This window comes from Ovis canadensis, chromosome 11, assembly GCF_042477335.2.
Source record: "Ovis canadensis isolate MfBH-ARS-UI-01 breed Bighorn chromosome 11, ARS-UI_OviCan_v2, whole genome shotgun sequence".
Lineage (NCBI taxonomy): Eukaryota > Metazoa > Chordata > Mammalia > Artiodactyla > Bovidae > Ovis > Ovis canadensis.
In genome coordinates this window covers 15,785,862-15,809,216 of record NC_091255.1, presented here as the reverse complement: position 1 = coordinate 15,809,216, position 23,355 = coordinate 15,785,862, and positions in this window count along the sequence as shown.

The following is a 23,355-nucleotide window of genomic DNA, read 5'->3' as shown; positions in this document are numbered from 1 at the left end:
CGCCCACGTGGTCTTCTGACGTGTATCTGGCATCTGCTGTATGTTTGGCACAAGGCTGGCCACGAAGGAACCAAACATGGAGAGGCTATGGTTTGTATCCTGTACAAGCTCATACGCCTGAGAGTGAGACTGTGACATCAACTGATAAGCAAGAACTTTCACACATTTGCATTTTATTTGCTGCGTCTCTTTGTGAATTTCTTGAGGATAGACAGGGCTTAAAAGAACTAAGAGCTCCGGCTCCAAAGGCAGGCTGTCTGGTCTCTCTCCCGGCATCACTTCGTGTTGCTGAATGAGCTTGGGCAAAACACATTCATCTCTCTAAGCCTCGGTTCCTTCAATCATAAACCGGGCCTGATAACAATGTCTTTCTCAAAGGGCTGATCTAAACAGTAAGTGCGATGCTGCACGAAGGATACCTAGTATGCAATAAATGCTCCACAAATGTTGACAAATATTATTTTCCAGTTTCTTCCATCTCTCTTTTGCAGCACCTCCAAAAGTTCTCTGCAACTAAATGTTAGAGGCATGATTTCAGAAACAATGAGTTTGGAAAGACACTGAGAGCCCTGGAATTCTGGTTGTTGGTTTTGTTTTAGTTACTAAGTCAAGTGGGACTCTTTTGTGACCCCATGGACTGTAGACCATCTGTCCATGGGATTTTCCAGGCAAGAATACTGGAGTGGGTTGCCATTGCCTTCTCCAGGAGATCTTCCTGGCCCAGAGATCCAAGCTACATCTCCTGCATTGGCAGGCGGATTCTTTCCCACTGAGCCACGTGGGAAGCCTGGAATTCTGATAGCACTTGGAAATTATCCTGCACCATCTAGGATCATAACGGCAGAGTAATTCTGCAGACATTTGTTGAGTGCCTAGTCAGACTCTACGCTACACAATGTAAGGCAGACAAGAGAACACACCCCAGACATGTGGTTGCTTACTCTTAAGAAGCTCAGATTTCAGAAGCGGAGTCATGTGAGCAAAGAGATTTAATGTCCTGGAGCAGCTGCTATGATGACGATCCATGCGGCAGAGGTTGGAGATGCAAGGAGAGAGTGACCAACCTGCTGGGGTGGGTCAGACAGGGCTTCTCGGCGCAGGAGACGCTGAGCTTCATCCTGAAGACCAAGGAGGAGTTGGCTGGTTTTGTGCCTGGAATCACCCAGAGAGTAGGAAGATCCCCCCTCCCGCGCCTGTCTTCCAGCCATGCTGGCCAGGAAGCAGCGCCCAGTCGTATAAAGACCCAGGGCAGCTGGATTCTGCCTTGAGCTCTGATAGTGACTTCCCGTGTGGCTTTGAGCAAGTCACTTCCCTCTCTGGGCCTGAGGTAGCTTGCTGGACTAGCTGGCAGGAACCTCTCAGATTTGATTCACTCATCTGGCATCCAAGAAATATTGTGTCCAACAAGTGCCAGGCATGGTTAAATGCCGGAGAACCAGTGGTGAGCTGGCTACCATTATGGGTGGCTGAGAACTTAATCCTGTGGGGAAAATTTGGAGAAACTGTAAAACGGAAGCACAGAGTTATCGTCCCCAAGGGGCGAGGGAGCTGGAGCATTTATCTGCAAACTCCCATCAGTCGTTGGTTGAGAGCTGTTGGTGTGAGGTGCATGGGTAGGGTAATGAAACCCCGTGTCCTACACACAATCAGAATGATGTTCCAAGACTAGGGGGTGTCAGTGGAGGTGCTGTGATACATGCAGTGAAGGAAAGGAACGTGACGACGAGAAGGGGAAGCCTTGAAGTGCTCAATCCTATCCAAGGGTAAGAAATCTCACTGTCACCAGCTACATTCTTGGACTTGCCTTTCCTCGAGAGCTCCTTGGTGTAAGCGGCCTCTGTGTCTAGATCTGCGGTTCCTAACTGAGAGTGATCTTGTCCACCGAGGAACATTTGCCGACTTCTGGAGGCTTTTTCGATGGTTAGGAGGCAGGGGGTAGGGATGCTACTGGCCTCCTATTCTGTGAGGCCAATGATGCTGCTGACGTCCTGAATGCACAAGATATCTCCCACAACCAAGAGTCATCTCCACAAATGTCAATAGTGGCCAAGACTTGGTTTAGGGCTGTAGGTTTCCAGTTGTAATTCATTCTGGTCCACCAGGCAGACGAGAGGGTCGCCTATAATCGTGGAGAGAGGGAGAAAGCGACAAGGAAATTAGGGAGAGCGACCTGTCTGTGGATGCAGGGAAGAGTACATTTCTGCTCCGGGTGCAGGCTGCCTACCCTGTGATCTTACCATGTCGTATCTGGAGGAGGAGCTGAGTTTCCACTTCCCCTTTGTCACCTGGGTCCTGTGATTCCTGAGTGTGTGACCAAGAGTGACTGGAAGGGAAAGGGAAGTGTGCGTGATTACCCACTGAACCAAAGGGCTAGGAAATGCTTTCCGAGCATGGAAGCAAAGGTGACTTTTGCTGGCAGCTTGATGGAACGAGTTGCCACAGGTGAGGGACTGAAAGCCCCAAGCGGCTAGGTATAGAAAAGGCATTCAACAAGGGCCCAAAGCTTCCAGGCAACAGAGTTTGGGGGCAGAGAGTACAAATCCTGGGCCATTTTCTGGGGCTGAGTCCCTGTGTTAGTACATTTCCCCTCCCCACTCCCTCCCACTTAGCCACTGTAACTGAGCAACTCACTCGACTTCTCTGAACTCCTGCGGTTTGTTCTCATCTAGAAAATGGTGGGAGTCATGAGGTTACGGTTGAATATTAGAGGAGATAATCCACTGCGTGTGTCTGGTTTTAGGATACATACATGTTAGCCACCAGCCTCTTGGCAAAGTTGAGACTTGGCATGAGCTTGTCACAAAAGAAATTATTAAATTGCACTAAGGTCCTTCTAGTCAAGGCTATGGTTTTTCCTGTGGTCATGTATGGATGTGAGAGTTGAACTGTGAAGAAGGCAGAGTGCCGAAGAATTGGTGCTTTTGAACTGTGGTGTTGGAGAAGACTCTTGAGGGTCCCTTGGACTGCAAGGAGATCCAACCAGTCCATTGTGAAGGAGATCAGCCCTGGGATTTCTTTGGAAGGAATGATGCTAAAGCTGAAACTCCAGTACTTTGGCCACCTCATAAGAGTTGACTCTTGGAAAAGACTCTGATGCTGGGAGGGATTGGGGGCAGGAGGAGAAGGGGATGACCGAGGATGAGATGGCTGGATGGCGTCACTGACTCGATGGACGTGAATCTGAGTGAACTCTGGGGGTTGGTGATGGACAGGGAGGCCTGGCGTGCTGCGATTCATGGGGTCACAAAGAGTCGGACACGACTGAGCGACTGAACTGAACTGAACTGCACTGAGGTCCTCAGCATTGCCAAGAAACATGACGTAAGATCTGAAAGTAGAATGATCTCTCCTGATTCTCTCTTTTGCAAATGTCTGGCTCTCAAATGCCCTCGAGAAGGGCCTCAGAGATTTCTTATCAATGGAGGAGAGAGAAAGTGGCGCTATGAGGCCCTGCCTGGCTTTCGTGGGATGCTCCGGCTTGTAATCAGGCCCCGTGTTGTGAGGAAGCCCAGGCCTCATCTCAGTGGTCTCAGCTTCTCAGCCAAAGAACCAGAAGACAAGCGCTTGAAATGAGGGCTCTCTGTGGAGGAAGGAGAGGGCAGAGTTAAGTGCAAAGATCTCACCATGAACACACGCAATATCTCTGAAGTCTCATTTATTTCCTTAAAGATCAGTGTGGGGTTTTCATCGGACTCCATAATAAACCTCTTTTAACAGAAAAACAGTGTCGAATGGCACACCCTCTCAGCTGCGCCCTGGTTGCTCTGTGGTTTAACACCTCCTAGCTCACTGGTGTGCACCTGGGGGCCACGCGCAGCGGAGTGCCCCACACACGCCCCTCTTCCTGCTTCACTTTCCCGCCACATCCTCGTCCTCCTTTCCCCTCGCTGGTCCTTTCTGGTCTTCCCCGTCCCCGGCAGCACTGGGGGCACTATTGGGTGTTGCTGGTGGGGTTCAGAGCTGGAGAGAGAAGTTGCTGCCCCACCGGGGATGGCCTCTCTCCCCGTCTCACTCCCTCTCCCCTGGATCGGTATGCCGAGCATGATGCTGTGCCTTGGGCACGCCGCGGGGAGCAAGGTGGGCGCGTCCTGTCCTTGCGGAGCTTGCGGTGGGCAGCAGGCAGGCAGACATCAGCCGCCTAATCACAGAGACAGCGCCCAGGGGAGAGAGACTTCCAGGGTGTGAAGAGGCCTGAGGCAGGGATGCCTGACATCGCCAAGTGCCAGGGAAGGCTGCCCGGGAGAGTGCAGCCTTCTAAACTGAGAGCTGCAGGCTGTGGAGGAAGGAGAGGGAAGATCTGGGTGGAGGAATAGTGTGACCAAGGGCCATGCAGGAGAGAACACAGAGCCTTTTTGGATCTGAAGGAAGCTCAGCCTGTCTGGAAGTGAGCAGGACAGTGGCCGGAGATGAAGGTGGACACCAGGAAGTTCCTCAGAGCCCTTCGTAAGTCAAGTGAACAGTTTGGGCTTTATTTGGAGGCCATGAAGAGTCACCAGAGATAGTGTGCGCATGTGCGTGTGTGTGTCTATGTGTGTGTGTGTGTGTGTGTATGAGAGAGAGAGAGAGAGAGAGAGAGAGAGGTAACAGGGAGAGCCTCTTCTGGTACTACCCCTGGAGCGCTGTGGTCCAAGTGGGACTCTCCTGACCAGTGGGAACATAATGAAAAAATAAAGAGGCTGGTGTTTCATCATTGTTGCTGGATGCTGTTAAGGACAACACAGACCCAGTGAGTCAGGGGACAAATGCGGATGAATCAGAAGGGATGTGCGGAAAACGCCACGGTTTGGGGCGACAGGGTTAATGGTCTTTGGACACTTCCTGCGGTGAACTGGGTGCTCCCTGAGCACTGACCATTCAGGAGCCTTTGGGGACTACTCAGAATTTCCCAGGCTCCCCTGACCAGCCTCTGGAACTGTGGCAGGATGAAGAGACTCGAGCTAAAGATACGGGGTCCACAGGGAACTGGTTCAGACCAGACAGTGGCCCTTCCAAGCCTGGGGGGCTTTGTTGTCATGCTTCAGCCTCCCAGTCGTGTCCGACTCTTTGCGACCCCATGGACTGCAGCACACCAGGCCTCCCTGTCCCTCACCAACTCCCAAAGTGTGCCCACGTTCATGTCCATTGCATCAGTAATGCCATCTGGCCATCTCATCCTCCGATGCCCTCTTCTCCTGCTCTCAATCTTTCCCAGCATCAGGGACTTTTCCAATGACTCAGCTGTTCACATCAGTCGACTGGGGAGCTTACCCATCACCAGTTAGCGGAGGGAAATGGTGGGGACAGCGTGTAGGGAGAAGCAGATGGCATGGGGAAACAGGGGGGCCACTCCCCTCTCTGAGGTTCCCAGGTGTGGGCCTTCTAGGTGTGTTAGCTGCGGAAAAGGGACAGCCTTCTACAACCTGACAGGTGTTTCCTAGCTAAGCCAGTGTCAGGCATTGTTTATCTATTCATCTCTTATCCCTACATTTCATCTGAAAAGGCTGGGGCTCTGATAAACTGGGATGGGAGTGGGTAAGTTTTAAACGAGCAGGCAAGTTAGGAAAGATACACAGTACGAGACAGCCGTGGGAGCCTTGGGCATTGCTGTAAGGCCATAAGAAGATGTTTCTTCATTCATTCAAAAAATACATCCAGTGCCGTGGCAGATGGTATTCTCCCAAAATGGCCACAGACCATGTGGGCCTCTCCCAAAAGGCCCATACGTTCTTCCAGAATATTGAACTTCTCATCAAAAGACAGAGTCTATGTCCCCTACCCTGGAGCCTTTGCAAGTGCCTAAATGATAGAATGGACTTCCCTGGTGACTCAGCGGTAAAGAACCCGCCTGCAATGCAGGAGACGCGGGTTTGATCCCTGAGTCAAGAAAATCCCTTGGAGGAGGACACGGCAACCCACTCCAGTATTCTTGCCTAGAGAATCCCATGGACAGAGGAGCCTCGAGGGCTAAGTCCATGGGATCACAAAGAGTTGGACTTGACTGACATGACTACAGCAACTTAGTGGGCATGCAATTAATAGAATAGAGAGGAAGGGGAGGGAATTCCCTGATAGCTCAGTTGGTGAAGAATCGACCTGCAATGCAGGAGGCTCCGGTTCGATCTCTGGGTTGGGAAGATCCCCTGGAGAAGGGAACGGCGATCCACTCCAGTTTTCTGGCCTGGAGAATTCCATGGTATAGCCCATGGGGTCACAAAGAGTTGGACATGGCTGAGCGGCTTTCACTTTCTTGAGAGGGAGGAAGAGGTGTTGTTAGCCTGGGTCGTAAAAGGCAATATGGGTCTGCCTGGCTGTCTTGGGATGCTCCAACTTGGAGTCTAGGCACCATGCTGCACAGAAACTTAGGCCACACGGAGAGGCCACGTGGGAATCACATGGCTGACAGCCTCACTGAGATCTTAGCTGGCAGACAGCATCAGCCGCCGGGGCTATGAGCGAGTGATCAAGTCTTCATGTGTTTTTGGTCACCAGCCCTGGAGCGGCTCCAGCCGACACCGAGTGGAACAGAGAGAACTGCCCTTCCTGAGTCCCGACCGATTGCAGGTTTGTAAGCAAAATACACGTTGTTGTTGTTTCAAGACACTAAATGTTAGAGTAATTTATTAAGCAGCCACAGTAACTGGGAAAACCACCTGCTACAAAATACCCGAGAGTGACAGCTAACATTTGTAAAAGCACATTGGAGTTTACAAAAGATATTTACAAACTGATCTCAGCCAGACCTCTAAAGGGCCCTGTGAGGCAGCAGTTGGGTCAGTTTCATGGGAGAGAAGCCGAGACTTGAGTGAATGGCTCAGAGGCAGGTGTCCAGTAGCGAGCCAAGGAGCCAAGGGCTGCCCAGGTTCCCAACGTGTCCTGGTGTGTGTGACGAAGGCCCGGTCCTAGGGACTGTGAGGACTACTGAGGTGGAGCAAACAAGAGCCTGGCACGAAAGCGTCTTCCGCGTGGTGGAGGTGAGTTAAGCCCAGAAGCGACCGCACTGCACTGCAGGGTACAAAGTGCTAGGCACCTCAGTAGGTGAATTCATTCATTCAAATAATAATTGTTGAGCCCCTGTCATGTACCAGGTACAAATCCCTGCCCTTCTGGATTTTCACTCTAGTGACATTTGGACAGATTACTGCCATGGACTGAATTATACCCCCTTCAGTTGAAGTCTTAACCCCTAGTACCTTAGACGGAGACTGTATTTGTAGATAGGGGCCCCAAAGAGGTGATTAGGATAAGATGAGGTCATGGGGTGGATACTAACCTACGAGCCAAGGAGAGAGGTCTCCGAGGAACCCAGCCCTGGCAATATACCTTGATTTTGTGTCCTCTTGTAGACTTGTAGCCTCTAGGACTGTGAGGAAATAGATTTCTGTTTAAGCCGCCGGACTCTTCTTTGTTATGGCTGCCCTGGCAAACTCTTACAATTGCTTATGGAGTTGGTCATGGGTTGGACGACTACTTCCAGAACAATAGGGGAGGTGGAATTTGTATTTTTTTTAAAAGGAGGGGTCTGAAGATATTACACTGAGGTAAGGGCAGGGTTGGGAGAGTTAGCTAGAGGTAGGGGGTGGGGTGGTTTACAGAATTAGGGGCAACAAAAATCACAATTTTATATAATCCTGTTGTATAATTCTTTTCGAGTAGAGGTGGGGATGTTCAGAAATTATGTCAGCCCCTCCCAAACCTACCCCCAGGTTCCGCAAATCACCTTGGCTCAGCCATCATTATTTAGGGGACAGACGCATGCAAAGTCCTCTCCCCCATCTTACAGATATTAGCAAGTGGACACCCATTGTTCTCGAACAGGGTGAAAAAGGGACCTGGGGTTTCTTTTATGCAGATCTGATTGCTGAGAGAAGGCAGATTAATTTTCTAAGATTCCCATGGCATTCTGAGAAGAGAAAGGACTGTTATGCCATCCTCTGTTCCCCTAAATTCAAAGTAAAGTGGTTCTAACCAAGTCCAACGTCCAGAGAAGTGACAAGATCTCTAAACAAAACCTTTCAAAGAAAACAGAGAGTCTATCCCGGGGCCTTAGGTCACCTTGGCTTCAGGGTTCTCGCAGAGGGCCCATCCCCAGAGCTTGTGGCCTGCGCTGATCCAGCTTCCCCAGTGCAGGGAGCGGCTGACTCAGCAAGGTGGGCTGTGGAGGGAGTGAGTGTGAAGTGTGAAGAACTGTCCTGGAGGTCACGCAGACATCATGGTGGTGTGGGCAGGGGCCTGGACCAGCAAGCACATGGCACTCACCATGGGCCCATCCTCAGTGTGATCCTGGAGTGATCACACTCCAGGACAGAAGAAGCTAACAGTGACGGCTCCTCTGCTGGAAAATTTAGGTGGGGACTGTGTCCTCTGGGCTGAGTAAATTCAGTGTTCTCAGGAAACTCGGGGCTCAGGTGTCAAGAAAGAAATGCTAAACTCTTTCTGTTGAGGCAAAAAGAGCTTGAGCTACTAATTGCAAAAGCAGAATGAAATAAAATAAAGCAAGAGACTATGAGCTGTGTGTACCTTGATTATGTGGAGAAAGACATAGCTGTACACAGATCAGGGCTGGGGGTGACTGCTGGCTCTCCTGCTCCTGGAGAACACTCCCCTCCGCCACCGCCTTTGTTTTCATAGAGGACATTAAGGTGAGCTCTAGGTGATTTTCACTGGAGTGGAGGCTCCTGGCAGGCAGGGTGATGCCTCGCTCACATGAGCAGCCTCCAGAGCCCATGCACTTAGTAGGGGCTGGGGCCTGCTGCCCAAATGACCTTGATGAGTCCCCCTGACTAGGTTGTCTCCTCTTGAAATGGCTCTCTTGCTCCCCAAGGCTGAGCCGAGGCTCACCTTACAGAGTACTTCTCAGACTCTCCCACCGAGGATTTCCTTTCCTGGATACTCTCTCCCCACCCTCCAGATGGTAGGGGCTGTGGCAGCGGTGTGAGCAGAAAGCCAGGTGGTGCAAACACTCTTTGCCATGTGTATGTATTTCAGTGCTGGCTTAAATTCTTTCTTGTCACAGCCTGATTCCTTTGTCAGCAAGTCCCCTGGACCCTAGGTCTCTGTGTGCGGAAGTTGGGAGCTGGCGGGAGGTGGGGTCTGTTGTTTTTTTTCCCCTTGTCAGAGTTAGGACACTGGGAATCACCTTCACATTCCCTAGAGCTCAGGGCTTATTCAGACAAACCTGTGTGTTGCCAGGATGTCAGCAAAGAAGGAAAGCAATGGTCAGGGGGTCGGATGGGCCAAGACCATCTGGCCTTGTGAGTGATGTTCTTGCCGGGGGTGGCGTTTGTTATCTCAGAGTTTTCCATTATTTTCATATGCTCTCTTGAGCTGCGATTTTAACCAGCACAGCCTCAAAAGAGGGGGTAAATTTCATCTACTATTGATAAGTTGTACCTCATTTCCTAGAGTTAGCATTTTTCTCCCTCTGGGATATTATATTGTGATGTTGGGGGCTCCCTGACCCTCACACCCTCCCCACCTCTTTACTCAGTCTTTATCTGGTCTGCATGGAGCTGGGAGAAGGGGTGTCTAAGCCCCTACTTTTGACACACACCACCTCATCGAGTTATCTAAATAGTTTATGCTTTAGGCAGGGTTTTTACAGAGGAGAGCGAAGGAGGTTAAACACCACGCCCAAGGTCATATGGGCGATCTGTAGCCACCTGGATGTGTTGGGTTGAGGAGCCTAGGTTCAAGCTGAAGTGATTCCGACTCTGTATGCCGAACTCCTCAGCCCCACTGCCTGGCAGGCCATCAGAGGTGACTGGACATACCCACAGCTGGGGCCCTGTCTAGGTGGGTGGCATCCTGCAAGGAGGAGGAGATCCAGTGCTCCAGGCCTTTGACTCCGACTGGAAGGGACACCCTTCCACACTTGTCTGCAGAGCAGAGTTGCCTGGTTTCTCTTGCAGCCTGTCCCTGGACCCGGTCCCACCCTGCTCTCCGGTACAGACGGCCTGGTTGTCAGAGCATACACAGGAGAGGAGAAAGAACGGCCTCTGTGCCCCTTCACCCCCAGAGTCTGGGGCTGCCGGGCGCCGCTCACCTGGGCACGCCTGGAGGCAGTCTCTCCTCCCCAGCTCCCTTCTCTGAGTGGCCCCCAGCCCTGATGCTCTCATTCTCCAGCGATGGGAAGCCCAGACGGAGGCCGGAATGCGGGAAACGTCACAGCCGCGCCTGTCTGCTCTTCCCTGGAAATCGGTCTTCTTTCATCGTAGCCACGCTGGACGATCGACACGGCCTGTGTGTGGCTCCTCAAATGCAGAGAAAGCGTGCTAGACAGACGGAGAGCCTCCCCCTGTGGGCTGCTCAGGGCCGTTTCCTGTACCGCCTGCTCTGGCCCCAGCTTTTAAAGCCTTGGGCCAAAGGAAGGCAGAGGGTGATCAGCCACAGCCTGGGGCTGCCCCTCTGCTTCGCGGCTGGGGGCACAGGGGCTCCGCCGTTGCTGATTTCTGTCTCAGCGACCGGACGGAAGGGTGGCCCTGAGTAACCTTTGGCTCCGCTCGTCTCCGAGGGAGGGCAGGGGCCAGGTGGGCCTCTCTGGTGGGCAGAGGGGCAGGGTTGCCCCAAACAGGGGGTGTGCCGGCCCAGGCCTGCTTCCCGAGCGGGGGCCGCTGCAGGCCCCGCGCCCGGCCCAGCGCTGGGCTCCCCGGCCTCGCCGCCGTGGGAGCGGAGGCCTCGGCCTTCTCCTCGGCCTCCAGGCCGGCCTGCTGGCTCCATGAAGAGCCAGGAGCGGGCGATCGGAGGACACGCCAGGCAGCAGGGCGGCCCTGCCTCCAGGGAGTGAGGCCTCCCAGGCTCAGGGGGTCTGCGTGGAGCGGCCGCGGGGCGTTCGCTGAGGAACTGGGTCACAGGAACAGAAGGAATCTAGGCCGCCTGCGCTCCGCGCCCCAGTGGGGACACCCCTGAAGCGCATTCTGAAACCAGGCCAAGGACTCGCCCAGATTTCTCACCTGTGGGAACGCCGCTCCCCACCCCCGCCGCCCCCGCCCTGCTCGGGTGCTTGACTTTCTGGCAACACGTCTCCCGGCGCCGGACCAGAGGGGCCGGGGTGGGCTCCTCGGTGACCGGCCCTCCGCACAGCTGACTGGCCTCATCTCTAAAACGAGGATGGACGGCTCTCCCCCATGGCCGCTCTGCAGACAGCACGCCCCCGCAAACCTAGCCTGTAGGGAGGTCTGCATCACGGGGGCCCTCTGAGGATGAAATAAAATGCCGGCCAGGGGCAGTGCCTGATGGAGCATGGATCCAGCCTCTGCAGCCCCGGCTGCCCCTCGCATCCTCTCTGCACCCCGCTCTCTGCCCTGCCCCCCTCAGCCCCCAGCCTCACACCTTATGCCGCCGCCTGAGCCAAGGTGTGAGCCTGCTTGGGAGGGTGTGCATTTACAGGGCACTATGGAGGTTAAATGGCCTGGCCTCCCAGCCGCCAAGACGGAGGGGACTAATCCCTGGTCACATGGGTGCAGAGGGGTATTTCTGGCACCCTCAGATCCCAGCCCAGATCCGCAAAAAGTTCTGCCCAGAGGCTAGTGAGTTTCAGTGGGTGGTGGTTTTTTCTCTCCCTCCCCTTTTCCCCTCCAGAGAGGCTTGGCATTGTCTGAAGATGCTTTGGGTTGTCGCAAATGGGAAGATGCTATAGCATCTAGTAGGTAGAGGCCAGGAAGGTGCTGAACACCCCTCAGGGCACGGGACGCCCCCTGCAACAAGGGATTAGCAGGACTGAGATGTCCGGGGTGCCATGGGTAAGAAACCCTGAGACAGACGAGAAGAGGGAACTCACAGGTTGACACAGAAACTGCTGGAAGCCGTGACTGGGCGATGCTAGCAAGAGGACAGCCTGAGCCTAAAGCAGGGTCATTCTCCCGGATGAGGGCAGGGCGTAACCAGGAGAAGCACTGAAGCAAAGCAGATTCTGCAGTGAGTTTTGAGTGTTGTAGGCTCTCCAGGCAGTGGAGAAGGCTGGGGTGTGGGCTGAAGGGACCCCACTTCTGGCTGGGCCAATAGCATCAGTTCGTGAGGGAATACTTCTTGTTAATGGCAATTATTACCTGCAACACCCAGGCTATAGGTCAGGGGAGAAGCTCTGCTTGGCCAGGTGGCTGGCTACCTTCAGTGGCATAGCTTTGGCCCTGGGACCCCGTAGACATGGCCAGAGTTAATTGATCATTGTTCAGCGTGGGTGTGATTCTTGTTTTTAAAAATCCACTAGAGGGCATATCAATGCTAAGATCTTCTGGCAGGTTGGGCAGATGGCATGTGGTGCAAACTTGGCCCACAAAGGCTCCTGGCCCTGGGTGGCGAAGGGGAGAGGGGGGCAGGTGATGGAAAATGGGGTTATTGATTCCCACCCCTGCCTACACCCCCGCCCCCTGCCCAGCGATGGCAGGAAGGTGATCTGTGGATTCATGGAGACAGCCAGCGGTGACTCTCCCAGTGATGACAGACACTGTTTGGGAAGTGAAGCTGGGAGAAGGACAGATGGGAAGACAGTGCCAGATTCTAGGGAGGGAATCTGACAGTGGTGTGGCCTTCTGGAAATGGAGTCTCTTCCCTTCTCCATATCGCCTCCTCAGGAACCAACTGGTACCCGGGGCCTGGCTTGGCCTAGTCAGGGGCCTTTAACTCCTGGACCCAGCAGAGCAGAGTGGCTGGGGCGCCCAGAGAGGTCTCCAAAGGCTCTAAGCACAGAAGCCAAACTGTTTCTGAAAAGGCCCACTCACGCCCAGCCTTCGTTTGTGTGCAGACCAGCCTGCAGAGCCTGGGCAGAAAGAGGTGATGGACCCGGAAGCAGGCCAGGAGGAGGGTGAACAGAATCAGGTCATGTTATTATCTACCTGGCGTCATCTGGCTGGGGCTGCGTTGTGTGGGGAGCTGGGAGGCAGTGGAGAGAGGGTGGGGCAGTGGGTGCCTGCCTTCAGGAGAGGGAATCATGAGGGCTCTGGGGCTTGTGTAAGAGACACCAACACCCTCTGAAGGCAGTAGGTCTGGGCCGAATCAGGAGCAGAACCTGCTGTTTGAGTCTGGATGATGATCAGGCAGGGAATTTGAGGGAGTCTTTGCCCACAGGATCTGTATTCACCAGGCTCTTTCTTTATCCTGCTGACACCAATAAACATTGGACCGTCCATTTGTATATAAAGGGACCTGGCCCAAAGCCCAGCTCAGTCGCTGGCTCGCTCTGTGACCTTGGGCAAGTCACTTAACCTCTCTGAGCTTCCGTTTTCTCATCTGTGCCTCTCAAAGAATTATTATGCGGATTAACTGACATACTGTATGAAAGTGCCCATCGCAGGACAAAGTTCAAAGCCAGTGCCCAGTAAGATTCATTCTTCCTGTTGGCAATCTGGAGTCTACATACGGGCCACTTGGTCACCAAGAAAAAGTTGAGAGACCAAATCAGGCTCGAGGATGAGAGCAGAAGCAGCAACCAGCAAGGTTGTCTTGGCGCCTGGTAATAGCACTGCTGCTGCTGCTGCTAAGTCGCTTCAGTTGTGTCCGACTCTGTGCGACCCGATAGATGACAGCCCACCTAGTACTGGGCTTAGTTCCCATGGTGTGTGTGCGCTGCTTCAGTCGTGTTTGACTCTTTGCAACCTAAGGGACTGTAGCCCGCCAGGCTCCTCTGTCCATGGGATTCTCTAGGCAACAGTACTGGAGTGGATTGCACACCCTCCTTCAGGGGATCTTCCCAAACCAGGGACTGAACCCATGCCTCTCTCCCCCATTTGCAGGCAGATTCTTTACCACTAGTGCCACCGGGGGAGCCCAGTGCCCATGGTGGCAGATGTTTATTGAAAACCCACCATTGTACAGATTATGCTTTAACCCTTGCCAACTCACAAAAGACAAAACCAGGTCTCAGAAGGCTGCAGAAAATTTCCCGAAGTCACACAGGCAAAGATTTTACAGTGTGTGTGTGTGTGTCTCCCAGATCCACTCCAAACGACAAATGACTACTGTACGGAACACACTGAAGCCTGAGGAAAATGGAAAAATCAGCAATACTGCCTGTGTCTTCCTTTGAAATTTTTATATTCTGTTCAACTTGGACCTTTGCATTAATTTTGGTTTTTTAGAGTACTGCTGCCCGTCCTCCTTGTCTGATGCAGAGTGTTTGGCGGCCCTGGGGTGGGGGCGCTGCTCTCCCTGCGGGCCCCGTGGCGCTGCTGTTTGCCTTCAGCACCTCCTCTGGGTGATGTGACCTGGGCATTAGGACTCTCAGAGATGCAGAGAAGAGTGGAGGCCACTGTTCACTAAAAGATAGAAATCTCCTGTCAATACTGACAGACGCCTGTCTGGATGGGTCAGAGCCTACAGGCTAATGGGCACAGTGGTGAAAGCTGCTGGCAATGTGGACGTCCATCCTTGTCTGCAAGCAGGCAATTGCATGAGATGACCTCATAATCAGACAATAAGCATGTTTACCAGCTTAAGATAATTCTACCTGTAAGTCACCCACACTCACTATCAGAAAAAAAAAAAAAAGGTGAAGAAATGAAAGACACTTATTTACTATTGATGCAAATATGTGGGTATGGCCTCTTTGGAGAGCTGTTTGGCAGTGTCTGTTAAAACTAAAGATATGTGTGCCCTTTGACCCAGTTAGTCCCCTTGCAAGTACCCACCCTAGAGAAAGGCTGGCCCACGTACACAGCCGGTGGCTCGAGCATGTTCATTACAGCTGCAGAACATCCCATATAATTATATAAATAATGCTACCTTCATGCTACAGAAGAACTGTGTAGCAATAAAAAGGCATTAGGTTGGCCCTACGTGTTGAAAAATATCAAAAGTTACAAATGAAATAAATAAATGTAAATTTAAAAAAAAAAGAAGTCAAGAAAGAAAAACAACAAAAGCCAGGACAGAACAAGAGTACCTGCTGTTTCGCTTATTCGTGTTTTGAGACCACATATAGACTAAGAACCGAAAGCGAAGCCATGTTCCTTCCATAAGTATGCAAACGGATAGAGCAGGCTGGAAGGAGGATCCAGGCTGGTTTCTCTGCGGAGGCAGAACACAAGCTGTGGGGAAAGGTTACTAGAGCCTTCCCCTTTGACTCTGGTTTGATTTTGTAACAGAAAGGTCATACTCATCTACCTTGATAAACACTTTATTTTTTAGAGCAGTTTGAGGTTTACAACAAAGCTGAGAGGAAGATATAGAGATTGTCCAGGTACCCTCTGCCCCCACACATGCACAGAGAGGCTCCCTCCTGATCCCTCCTTATCAACATCATCGATGCATTTTTCACCAAGGATACATTCAGTTCAGTTCAGTTCAGTCACTCAGACGTGTCTGACTCTTTGCGACCCAATGGTCTTCAGCACGCCAGGCCTCCCTGTCCATCACCAACTCCCAGAGTTTACTCAAACCCATGTCCATCGAGTCAGTGATGCCATCCAGCCATCTCCTGTTGTCCCCTTCTCCTCCTGCCCTCAATCTATCCCAGCATCAGGGTCTTTTCCAATGAGTCAACTCTTTGCATCAGGTGGCCAAAGTATTGGAGTTTCAGCTTCAACATTAGTCCTTCCAATGAATATTCAGGACTGATCTCCTTTAGAATGGACTGGTTGGATCTCCTTGCAGTCCAAGGGACTCTCAACAGTCTTCTCCAACACCACCGTTCAAAAGCATCAATTCTTTAGCACTCAGCTTTCTTCACAGTCCAACTCTCACATCCATACACAACTACTGGAAAAATCATAGCCTTGACTAGACGGACCTTTGTTGGCAAAGTAATATCTCTGCTTTTTAATATGCTATCTAGGTTGGTCATAATTTTTCTTCTGAGGTGCAAGCATCTTTTAATTTCATGGCTGCAGTCACCATCTGCAGTGATTTTGGAGCCCAAAAAAATAAAGTCAGCCACTGTTTCCACTGTTTCCCCATCTATTTCCCATGAAGTGATGGGATCAGATGCCATGATCTTTGTTTTCTGAATGTTGAGCTTTAAGCCAACTTTTTCACTCTTCTCTTTCACTTTCATCAAGAAGCTTTTTAGTTCCTCTTCACTTTCTGCCATAAGGGTGGTGTCATCTGCATATCTGAGGTTATTAATATTTCTCTCTGCAACCTTGATTCCAGTTTGTGATTCTTCCAGCCCAGCGTTTCTCATGATGTACTCTGCATAGAAGTTAAATAAGCAGGGTGACAATATACAGCCTTGACGTACTCCTTTTCCTATTTGGAACCTGTCTGTTGTTCCATGTCCAGTTCTAACTGTTGCTTCCTGACCTGCATACAGATTTCTCAAGAGGCAGGTCAGGTGGTCTGGTATTCCCATCTCTTTCAGGATACATTAGATGCATGTATAGAGTGGTCCATTTTTCACTGACGATAAATTTACACCAACACAATATCATCACCAGAAGTCCATAGGTTTGTCTTAGCGTTTACTCTCAATGTTGTATAATCTATGCTTTTGGACAAATGTATAAATGACATTTGCCAAATCCTTGTATTATAACACCATGCAGAGTATCTTCACTGCCATAAAAATCCTTTGGGCTCTGTCTATTCATCTCTCTCTCCAACATCCCGCCCCTGGGAACCACTGATGTTTTCACTGTTTCCACAATTTTACCTTTTCTAGAATGTCATAAAGCTGGAGTCATACAGTACATGCTCTGTTCAGACTGGCTTCTTTCATGTAGTAATATGCATTTAAGTTTCTCCCATGTCTTCTCTTGGATTGATAGCTCATTGCTTTTCAGGGCTGAATAATATTACTTTGTCTAAATGTGCGAAAGCTTATTGAGCCATCGCTTATGTCTGTTTTTTAAAGGAAGAAATAGTATAATTTATTTTCTTGGAAGTCCTTCCTGGATGTGATGAAGCAGATGGGATGGAAGGTACACCCTTTCTACTGTACAAAAACTCGGGCGGTCTGTGGTCAAGTTGGCCATGGGGATAGTCCAAGGCAGGCTATCAGCTCTCATTTCCTGTCTCCAGGAGCAGTAAGTCTGTTCTGTCAGAGGAATGTTATTGGTCTCATTGGAGATGTGTAGACTGCAAATGACTCTGATGAGCAGCCTCTAAGCCTGACACTAACCTCTCCCAGGTTGGGGCTACTCTGAAGCCGCTGATCTTCCCACTACACCATGTTGCCATCCTCTGTTGTTATTTCAGAGTTTTAGGCAAGAAGCCTCAGTTGTGGTAACAAATAAAGCCCCACACTCGGTGGCTTCATCCTACCAAGATTTCTCTCTCTCACCCCCTGAACTTTCCAGTGTGAGTTGAGGGAATCTCCCGAGCACTTCTCTTCTGGGTGGTGATTCAGGGTCCCAGATGTCCCTGTCTGGGGGATGTATGATCGCTGCAGTCTGGAAAGAGGAAACTGGAGGGCCACACTGGGAGCTTATATCACCGGGTCTGGAAATGGCATACTTCCTCCCATGTCCCATTGGTCAGAACTAGTCATGTGCTTACAGTCTAACTGCAAGGGAATCTGGGAAATGGGGGCGAGCACACGGCTGTTTCGTGAGACTGCAATGTCCCGGCTGCAATCGGAGAAAATGAAAGGTATGAGTTAGAGACAAATCAGTGTTATTTCTGTAAAAGTGGTCAACACGGGAGGTAGTTCTTTGCTCATGGCTTCCTTGAAGGCGGGGATCTTCTCATTAATTCTCACCTGCGTTCTAGTCATGTTGATTGAAAGGATGACATACCTTTGCAGAGGGTCTCAGTGTTAGCAGAGCAGACCTACTAACTTCTGCAGGAAATCCCCCTCTCAGTCAGTCTATGAATGATACAGGGGAGCGGCTGCATCTTCTTCTCCTTTTGTGCGTCGTACTTCCAAGTCAGATTTTTGAAAAGACTTCAAGTTAAGACAAACTGACAAAAATATTGGTCAAGACAAACTGAGCAAAGGTGCCAGTGAGTACTGTGAATGCAGAATGGGACATCACTAGAGAAGACAGAGCTCTAAAAGATAATAAGAAAACACGCGCACATCTCAATACATTCCCCCCAAAGTCTCAGCTGTTTCTTCTGTTCTAACCCAAAGAGCCATTACCCAGCCTGACTGATCATCTTGTTCCCTACCAGACTGACCTGTGGCTATCCTTTCACAAAATTAATTATGTTGTCAAAAGAAGGTATTGTAGGGTTTAAAAGGGATATAGAGCAGACTCTGAAGGCAGTCTCCAAAGAAGTATGGGGACTTGATTTGATGTGTCGTTGGAACATAGCCACCTTAGGGTCCAAGTTTGAAAGATGACTCTGCTCTTAGAGGCTTAAAGAGGCATAGTTTGCTTAAAAAATTACTGGTTCCTTTTAACCTTTGATTGTACCTTGAGCAGACTCGGGTTTAACCTACTCTACTCCGTATCTTGAGAAAATGAATTTTTTGAAGCTGGAAAGTGTTGAAATGGGACTTAAGTCCAAGAAGAGATGATTCTGAAGGAGTAGCTTAGCAGTATCACCTTTCCAAAGATGGGAGACTTGCAGTCACATCTGGGCCCTGACAAACACGTGTGCCATTTTCCTTTAGAAATTGTCTCTCTTGTGGAAACATTCCATCAGGTGCTCTGCCTCCCTCTGGTTCAGGGCCTCCATCCTCCCGGTTTCAGGCCTGTGACCATCTGCTCACTGCTGTCTGGGTCTCCGCTCTGTCCTATGCCCATACCGGATGGGTGTCCCTAAAACTCCTCTCTGATCATGCCTTTCTGGAGGAAAAACCTTTCAGGAGCTCTCTCTTGTCTAACAGTTCAAGTTCAAATGCCTCAGCTTAGCTTTCAAACCTGCTAGAACGGCCCCACCCTACCTGGCCAGTTTTATTTCCTCCTGCTTCCTGACCCTCTTCTCCAGGCATGTCTGTCTCCTCCGCGTTCTGTAAACATGCCATCCTTGTTCTGTCGTTTCTGCGCGTTAGTCCGTCTTACTCCCCAAGCCTGGAATGCAGCCTTGGGCCCACGTCATAGGAAGACTTGACTAGACTCCGGAGGTGTCACTTCAAGTGCGTGGGTATATGTGTGAAAAGCAAATCCCACTTCAGCGCTGGATGTTACAGCTTCCGAAGTTTGTCTTGAGTTGCCATTGGTCTTTGATTGGCTGCGGGCCCAGTCTTTCGTTTTGTATTTTCCTTCCTCTTAGTTGCTGCCGATCTATAAACCAGCACTTAAATCCATCAAGGAAGTTCCTTTAATAAAAGCATCATCTTTGATAGAAAGTGAGGAAGCACTCGCATTTTTTAGAATTTGCTGTTAAGCCTTGGATTACTGCCAACCCCTTTTCTTAGAATGGAGCCTACTTGTATGTGTCAAACAGCTCCTTTCCAATTTGGGATTCCAGAGCGGTATATACCAAACCCATCTTTAGGGGTTGATGTCACCACATCCTCAGGGATTCTCTCTTCTCACTTAACCCCTATTGCACAGGGTTAAGAGTCAAGCAACCCCTATATACCTGGCATCCATCGGGAGCCCACCAGAGGAACTCACTAGGATGTTTTGTTCTGTCTTGATGAGAGAGACAGTGACCGAACATTTTGAGACCGACAACCAGCCCTTGGACTAAGTCTTCTTGGCTGTTGATTAAAAAAAAGGTCATCGTGTCCTCCTAAAACATTTTACTGGATGTGGAGAAAGAAGAGAGCAGTCTGGTGGGAGAGGATGTCCTGACTTGATACGTGGACCATTCTCAGGATCAGTTCAGTAAATGCTAGGGCTCCTCAGGCTTCTGGCTCGGTTCCCTCAGGACCAGTTCCAGAATCTTCTGGGGATGGGAGCTGTAAGAAGAGGGGAGAAAAGAAGGGTGGCTCACTCTTCACGGAAGCAGTGGCTCAAAATGGCTGTGTCTTGTGATTTGGCATAAAATGTAACTGGGCGGAAAGAGGAACAGCCCCCAGCCTTCCAGTCGGGTCCAGCGTGAGTCTCCCCAGCCGGGGTCCTCCTAGACGTGTTGGGGACGAGTCAGCTCTTCCACAGTGCCCCTTGTACATTTCTCCCCGAGAGAATCTGCGGGTAATACACTCGGCCTGGGGAGGTTTGTTCTGCAGTGGGAACCGCAACAGAGAGCTTACTTCCCGGAGGTGGACAGAAAGGACTTAGGGCTGAGGGAGCTTCGGGGAATTAGACTGGCAGTTACAGCGATCTCTGAATTCTCTGAGCTCCAGATCATCCAGGCCCTACCTGTATCCCCTGGAGACCTGAAGGTCAAGTGAGCATAGAAGAAAAGAAGGGCAATTCGGGAGACCCTTCTGACCTCACTTGTTGGCCCAGAGCGGGGCTTTCTTTGGATGAGGCTGCGGTTTCAACCATCTCCTTTGTGGCGAGAGGCAGGTAGAGTGTCCCAGCTTCAGGACCTCAGGACCTCAGGACCTCAGGCTAGAGCCCTCAACACTACTGATTGCACCTCTTATACTCAGGGGAGGGCTGAAGGGACTTGCAGGCCTCTCTTTCCCTACTGCTAGGACAGGCAGCAGATTAAACGTCATGAAACATGCAAAACTTTGGTTGACACTCATGATTTTTCTGTAAAATCTGAAGTAGCTGAGGCAGTGAGAGAAAACCAGTGGCTCCGGCTCACTCGCCTGGTGCCAGTTTGGACGCCGCTGGTGATGCTGCTTTCAGGCCGGGCCTTTGCCTGTGGGGGAAGGGCTGGGGGTCCGCAGGGGTGAGCTGGGTGCCGGGGACGGGGAAAGCCTGTGCCCGTGGACTACACTGACCTCTCAACTGTCTTCCTCGGTCGCCTCCGATCACGCTACTTAGAGTGAAGCTGGGTGGGTGTCGTGAAGTTACACCCCCTGCCCTAACAAGATGCTTCCGCCCTTGGAAGGCTAGGGGAAAATGTGCGCACCTTCCGGGGCAGCCCCGTAAAGTTCTCCTGGGGAAACTGTCCGAGCCCTCCCCCTCCCACTGGCCCCCTGTCCTCTTGCCCTTAGGGCCTGTTTCACCCAGTAGACGGTGACCTCCTCAGGGGGCTTTCTTTAATCTTAATGTCTTTAAGGCATTCTTGGTTCTGAGCACGTCCGACTCAAGAAATGTTCGCTGGGAAAAAAAACAAAGCAAAAACAGGAGCGTTGTCGGCATGTCATGTATAGCTTTCAGAGATAACGAACGGGAAGTTGCTGTGTAATACAGGGGGCTCAACGAATACTCTGTGACAACCTGGAGGGGTGGGATGGGATTGGGAGATGGGTGGAGGTTCAAGAGAGAGGGGGCACGTGTGTGCGTGTGGCTGAGTCGTGTGCTTAAATGGCAGAAGCTTACACAACATTGTACAGCAGTTATACTCCAATTAAAAACAAAATTTAAAAAGTTCTCCTCCTGTATCTTTTTTCTTTTTTGTATAAGTGAAATGATAGTAAAGATACGATTTTGTGTTGTGTCTTGCTCTTTTTTTTTTTTTTGCTCACCGTGATTTCAGATGCATTTGCCCTGTTGTAACATGATTTCAAACCTTAGTAATAAGAATAACGGCAACTCCAGTGATTGTATGTTCTGTTCTGCACCAGGCATGGTGTCAAGGGCTCGACACACAGTCTTTGAGGTGCCCAGCTTGCAAGGCAGCATGTTCTTCCCTTTGACAGATAGAGAAACTGAGGCTCAGAGAGCTTAGCGAGCCTGAGTGTGTCAACGATCACCTGCTGATGGAGACTAGACTGGTCCCTCCGATTTCAGTATTCATACTCCAGCGATTTCACCTTGCCACTTTCCATCATTTTTAAACTGACCTCACAATGCTGACACTTTCGTGTGTATAGATCATAATTTGCTTAATAATTTCTTTTTTTTTTTTGTTACTTAGGATATTGGCTGATTTTAGATATCTTAAACAATGAGGCAGTGAGCATCATTGTGCTAACAGACTTTCTCCATTTTTGGATTATCACCTTGGAGTGGAGTCCCAGAAGTGGAATTACTGGGTTAAAGGGTAGGACTGTGTTTATGGCTTTTGATATGTATTGCCAAATCGATTTCCCAGAGGACAGGCTCACTTTGTAGGTAGGCCCTGGGGAGTTCGCAAAGAGTTAACATGACTGAGCACACAGGCATGCATGCAGGGGAGTTACCGCGCTCCTCCGGGATGTCAGAATGCCCTCTAACCACTAGAGGGTGTGAAAGGATATTGCTTAAGTGACAGGAGCCTGGCCCCCTCTAGGAAATCCCCAAATTTCCTTGAGGAGCCTTTAGAGTTGCCTGGAAGGGAGGCAGGGGGCTTACTTAATTAGTCAGAAGCTCAGTGCTATCATGAACAGACTTTCTTAGATTTGCATTGAAGGTGGGATAGTCAATGATCTGGACTCTGGGTGAGAGAGCAGTACAGCGCTCTCAGAGGCCTCAGGTATGAGGCCGACCCTGCCCTCTCCTGCTTAGGACTCGTGGGTGACTGACTCCCCCTGTGTGTCTCATGTCTTTTGAACTTTGAGCCTCAAATTTCCACATCAGTGGGACTGGCAGCGTCTCTGAGCTTCTCCAGGGTAGAGTGTGTGACCTGCCCATCTTTGTAACATCCCCATGGCCAACACTGAATAAGCTCCCCCGTCCCTGGGATTCTCCAGGCAAGAACACTGGAGAGGGTTGCCATTTCCTTCTCCAATGCATGAAAGTGAAAAGTAAAAGTTAAGTCACTCAGTCGTGTCCGACTCTTCGCGACCCCATGGACTACAGCCCACCAGGCTCCTCTGCCGATGGGATTTTCCGGGCAAGAGTACTGGAGTGGGGTGCCATTGCCTTCTCCGAACATTGAATAACAGCGAAGCCAATGGGAGCTGAGTTGATAGAGGAGATGAGGCCAGAAATCGAGAGTAGACGCGGGGAGGATGGCAAGGAGTGTGACACTGGCTCCCAGTCCCCATGGGCGGCTTACTGAAGGAGGGCTCGGCTGCGGAGCTCCAGGATGCTGAAGATGGAAGGATGCTTAGAGATCACCTTGTCCACAAACTTGGCCCAGACAGTTATGGTGATGTTCTTTCCCTTTAACCAACACTTACTAAGCACGTATATGTGCCAGGCCTTGAGGATGGAAAGATGGCTGTGTAGAGTCCTTGCCTTCAAGAAGCTTTTTCTTTGTGCAGGGGTATGAGAAAGTGAAGTCACTCAGTCGTGTCCGACTCTTTGTGACCCTGTGGACTGTAGCCTACCAAGCTCCTCTGTCCATGGGATTCTCCAGGCAAGAATACTGGAGTGGGTTGCCATTTCCTTCTCCAGGGGATCTTCCCGACCCAGGGATCGAACCCAGGTTTCCCACATTGGAGGCAGATGCTTTAACCTCTGAGCCACCAGAGACCTATACTAAACACCAGACAAAAAGTGAGCACTCTGCTCGGTGAAGCTAAGGAAGGCACACTGAGAAAAAAAAAGCTTGGCCTCAGATGTTCCTAGAGAAGTACTTTTTTCCAAATGCGTTCCTTGGAACATTCAATTGGGCATTTAA